The following is a 6000-nucleotide window of genomic DNA, read 5'->3' as shown; positions in this document are numbered from 1 at the left end:
GTGCTGTGTCCATGTTAAGCAGAAATTGTGTGACAAATTTTGGTGCCATTTTTACCTATTTCCCCATGTAAAAATGTAAAATCTGGATATAATTTTTTTTTTTTGGTAAAAATGTAGTTATTTTTCCCTCACTGCCCAATGGTATAACATTTTGTGACACACCCCTGGTGTCAATATGATTACTGCACCCTTAGATGGGGGAATTCCACTGTCCTGCCACCTCAGGGTCTCTGCCAATGTGACATGGCACCCTCAAACCCTTCCAGCAAAATCTGAATTCCAATATGGTGCTTCCTCCCTTCTGAACTTTGCACTGTGCCAATTTTGTGAATTGCCTAAGGGTAAAAAATGCTCACTACACCCCTAGATAAATTCCCCGAGAGGTGTAGTTTACAAATTGGTGTCATTTGTGGGGGTCTCTGCTGTTTTGGCACATCAGGGGCTCTTCAAATGTGACATGACATCCGCAATCTATTTCAGCCAAAATTGTGGTCTAGAATTATATTGGTTCTCCGTCCCTTAAGAGCCCTGCCGTGTACCCAAAGAGTATTTTTCCACCACATGTGGGGTATTGGCATACTCAGCAGAAATTCCACAACAAATTGTATGGTCCGCTTTCTCCTGTTACCCTTGTGAAAATGAAAAATTTGAGGCTAAAGCAACATTTTTGCTGGAAAATGTATTTTTTCATTTTCACGGCTCAACATTATAAAATTCTGTGAAGCACCTGGGGGTTCAAAGTGTTCAACATACCTCTAGATAAGTTCCTTGAGGTGTGTAGTTTCCAAAATGGGGTCACTTGTGGGGAGGTTTCCACTGTTTAGGCACATCAGGGGCTCTGCAAACGCGACATGGCATCCGCTATCTATTCTAGCAAATTTTGCGCTACAAAAGTCAAATGGTGCTCCTTCCAAGCCCTGTTGTGTAGCCAAGCAGTAGTTTTCCCACACATATGGGGTATTGGTGTATTCAGGAGAAATTGCACAACAAACTGTATGGTCCACTTTCTGCTATTACCGTAATGAAAAATTTTAGGAACAATAATAACATTTTTGTGGGAAAAGGTCAGATTTTCATTTTTTCCTTCCATATTGCTTTAATTCCTGTGAAGCACCTAAAGGGTTAATAAACTTCTTCAATGTGGTTTTGAGCACTTTGAGGGGTACAGTATTTAAAAAGGTGTCATTTTTGGGTATTTTCTGTCACATAGGCCCCTCAAAGTCACTTTAAATGTGATGTGGTCCCTAAAAAATTAGTTTTGTAAATTTTGTTGAAAAATTGCTGATCAAATTTTAACCCTTCTAACTTTCTAACAAAAAACAATTATGTTTCAAAAATGATGATGATACAAAATAGACATGTTGTAAATGTTATTTTATATGACACAATTATTAACAAGATACCTGTAAGTATACCAACAAATTAAATCTGAATAATGGAATTTGCCAATTACACGAAGATGCTTACACTGGCAAAGAGCCTAGAAAAACCACGCTAAAACTTTAGATACAATTATATTACAGGAAGTCATAAATCATCATCGCTTCCTCCTTCCCATATAATTGCATTGCCTCTTTCTACATGGAACATATGAGAATCACTCTGTTTATTTTCCATTTTCTGAAGTAGACGGAAATGATAATAATTGTAGGACTGAAAATACAGGTTATACGAACATTTGACAGTGTAAACTCAAAACATTTACATACAATAGGGTTTGTCAGGAAAGGCTTGTAAAGCCCACCATGGACTATTTACAATGGTAAAATAAGAGCATAACGTTTTTGCTGCAAAAAAAGCAGCAGTTCGCTCTCCCAGCAAGGTGAATGAGATTTCTGAAATCTTGTTCACACGTTGCTTATTTTTTCCATGTGAATTTGAAGCAGTTTCATATCTGTTGCATATCAATTCTTTCAGCGTTTTTGCAGTGTTCTTCACCCATTCTAATGAATAAGAATAAAATGCATTAAAAAAATGTTTTTTATGCAGTGTTTTTCCTGCCGAGAAACACGTTTTTAATGCAGAAATGTATGCAGCAAGTACTTAATATGTGTACATACTCTTATAGTCACTGGTGAGTATAACACAGAGTGCTTCAATTTGAAGTGCAATATATTTTATCAATCAAATTAAAGAGGTTGTCTACTACCTGAACAACCCCTTTTTAAATAAAGTTGTCTCCCTTATAAAATAAAAACACCATATACTCACCTCCCGTACTAGCACCCACCAGCGATGTCTACGCCGGGTCTCCCTGAGCCTGTGTGAGGTTATGTAACGTGAGGGCTTCAGCCGATATGCAGCCGCTAACGGCAGCCGGACTCTCACTACTTTTGTTTGCTCAAGGTTCACACCTTTGAATGAAGCTCAGACTTTATAGGTAGGTAAAAGCCTAGAAAAGGACACATCAAATTCATGATAGGGTCATAAAATCTCAAAATGTATTAGGTCATAAAGTTAAAAACATGATAAGAGGATAAGGGAAAAAGGGGGAGAAAAAATCCAAAGAGGGGGCATACATAGAGGATATATAAGTAAATGTCAGTAGTAGATGAAAAGATGACTCACATGTCCACATCACAGAGCATACATAACCACAGTGGGAGAAAACATCACTAAAATGTGTAAATGTTGATAAGATACCACAATTTTGAATGGGAGCAAAAGCATAAATAAATAAAGTGCACAGTGCCTGAAAGACAATAATGCCCCTAGCTGGATATTCAGAGGATCTGTATGTAACAGAATATACTGCAAGTGAACATATGCGGAGAAACATGAGCTCAAAATGCAATGGAGTTTGTAAAAAATACTGACCCACTAGGCGCCACACCTCACATCCGACGCGCGTTTCGCCAATGCTTTGTCAAAGATATGAGTCAAACATATAGGTGGGTGTATATATATGGAGGGCCGGTGACCGATTAGTGTGGACAGGTGATGCGGAAACAGAAGCGCCATGCATGGTAATCTCGGCGTCACATTCTGCCAGGCAGACGTGTCTCCATGGAGAGCGGCCGCCCGGGAGGAAGTGACGTCAGCGTGCGTGTCAGCGTGGACCGCATAGAAGGAATCCCGGAAGTGACGTATCTTTAGGAACTCAGAACAGGTTTTAAGGTATGTATAGTGACGCTATAAAAGCTGAAAACAAAATGCAGCGTATGGAAGAGAATCTCCATCCCTGGGCACCGCAGATCAGAATCAAGTGAAAAGATCGATGTGACAAATGCACAATTTTGAAAATTATTCATTGACAGAATACCCCATGTGCAGAATAGCGCTAAGTGACAACAATAAGATAGCAATGAATAATACAATATAAGAGATAAAAAATAATAAATAAAAAATAAAGCAAGATACAATACAGTTACAAAAATACAATTGATTATGGGGCACAAGTGCATGTGACCCTAGGCCCAACATTCGGGTATATGTGAATATATACAGTGTATTAATATACAAAGGCAAGTGCAAAAGTGCAAAGGTAGATAAAGTGTCAAGTGCAATTTAGGGGTTCTTCCTCTAGGAATAAGCACACGACAAGCTTAAATCCTCAGTGGTTATTGTTCACAGTCCACTTGAAAAAAGATGACCGGCCGCAAAGTGAATGTCAATGGGCGAAAGAACTAAGGAAAATAGGATAAAAGACACAAATTAAAATCTAATAAAAAAAACTAGATTAAAAACAAGCAACATAAGGACAAAGAATGACGCACATTGGGACCAGGAGATGCTCAGAGAAAAGGTGCAAAACTATAAGACTCATTCAGGCCATAAGGTGACATGGCATTTAAAATGGTTATCCATCTAACCTCCTTCTGTGCTAATAGCTTTTTCCAGTTACCCCCCTGGATACCAGGGTAAACCCTGTCAATACCACTCACCTTCAATGCCGAGGGATCACAGTCATGGAACTTTTTGAAGTGACGGGGAATAGTTTTCAGTTCTTCAAAGGTGTCACTTTCTCTAGCTATAAAAAATCATGTGAATGTAGCAGAGCTGGAGCCGTCGTGGGAACCATGGAAAGGTAAGGATGATGTTGCTTTATTATTTTACTTTTATTGCAGAAGACATTGGCTTCAGCTGGAATGGGCGTGACGGTAAGTATGGTTTAATTTAGAACAATAAAGAATTGTGTGTTTATTTGAATTAAAGGACTTTATTCTGGGTTTTTTTTTTGTTTTTTTTTACTTTGACTATGGGGTTAGTAATGGGGGTGTCTTATAGACGCCTCTCCATTACTAACCTGGGCTTGATGTCAGCTGGCATTATAATCTCACATCAACCCCAGCCCTATTACCCCACTGCCACCGCTACAGGGCAGTGGGAAGAGCGAGGCTAAGTGCCAGAATTGGCACATCCTATGGATGCGCCATTTCTGGGGCGGCTGACGGCTGGTGTTTCTAGCCTGGGAGGGGGCCAATATTCATGGCACCCTTCCTGGGCTATTAATATCAGCCCCCAGCTGTCTGCCTAGCCTTTGCTAGCTATTAAAATAGGGGGGACCCCACGTCATTTTTTTTGGGTCCCCCATTTTAATAGCTAGTAAAGGCTAGGTATTCAGCTGGGGGCTGATATTAGTAGCCTGGGAAGCTCCGTGGGTATTACCCTTCCCAGGCTTCAAACATTTGCCCCAGCCGTCTGCTTAAACTCCGCTAGAGACTAAAATTACGGGGAACCCCACGCCAATTTTTTTTTAATAAATCCTTTATTTTAACACTAAATGACAAGTACAGTAACCAACACTATCACTGTACTTCTTATATATGCGACTGACATGTTTCTATCTATCTAATCTATGTGTGATGCTCTATTCTTTCTATTCTAAATTGTCGGGTACAGATGCTGAATTGCCGGCCGGCTTTTTTAAAGAGACGGTGCATGAAAACACTATCTAAATTGTCGGGTACCGGTGTACGCCGCTGCTGAATTGCCGGCAGGCTTTTTTAAAGAGACGGTTCATGAAAACACTATTATTTTTTTTAATAAATCCTTTAACACTAAATGACAAGTACAGTAAGCTGAGCGCTGCCATCCAGCTTGTCATCCTTCAGAGACACTGCAGAGCGCAGGCATTATGGGAACTTCCGATTCCGGTATTCGATATTCTAAAAGTATCGGAACTCAGTATCGGAACTCCTATACCGCGAATATCGGTCGATACCCGATATTTCAGTATCGGAATGCTCAACACTACTTGTAATTCATTGTTGCATTTGTGCCTTTTTGTCTATTTTTTTGGCACTTTTCATTTATGCCTTATTCTTCTTTTAATGTGTGCTTTTTTTTAAAGTCTATTTTCTTTGTGCTCCCCGGTTTGTTTTTTTTATGTTCGTCAATATGGGTGGAGTTTAGGGTTTCCAGATGTTTTCGACCAATTCATCAATTACAAAAGAAAGTAGCAAACTGCTCAAATCTACTCTAGTCTCTTCTGGGCTAAATTTATGTATGTCTGAAATTTTAGCGCAAAGTTTGCAACACTTTAGTAGAATATGCAACCTTTTGCACTAAACCATAAAGCATGTATCTAATTTTGGCACACAAAAACAATCCAAGACTTTGGAATAAAAACCTCAACAAATACCACAGGACAAAAAAAAAAGAAAAGTGACTTGGCCATATAAGTAACCTAAGAAAAATATATCTCAGAATTCAACAATAGTTATAACCCTTATAAAAACCAGAGTCGCTGCCAAAAAGTGTTTCACAACATGCCGCGCCTGATTACAAAATGTATCTATTACACAACCTTCAATTCACTGCAGGGTCTAAATGACAATACTATGATACAAGGTATCTCAGGCAAATAAGAAAACTAGAAAGCTTTTACAAACAAAAATAAGAAACTGGAAACCACAGGCATTGGTTAATCAGCAATCACAATGCAGCTCTCACATAACACACAGAAGAAACATTATGTACAGTAACATAGCAGCAAGTACACAACATAGAGGTTAGTTGCATAAATGACAGGAAGGAGCAAGTCAGTTCATCTATTTG

Source organism: Phyllobates terribilis, unplaced genomic scaffold, assembly GCF_046119375.1.
Source record: "Phyllobates terribilis strain yellow unplaced genomic scaffold, ASM4611937v1 Scaffold_7__3_contigs__length_470593459, whole genome shotgun sequence".
Lineage (NCBI taxonomy): Eukaryota > Metazoa > Chordata > Amphibia > Anura > Dendrobatidae > Phyllobates > Phyllobates terribilis.
This window is presented reverse-complemented; position numbering follows the sequence as displayed.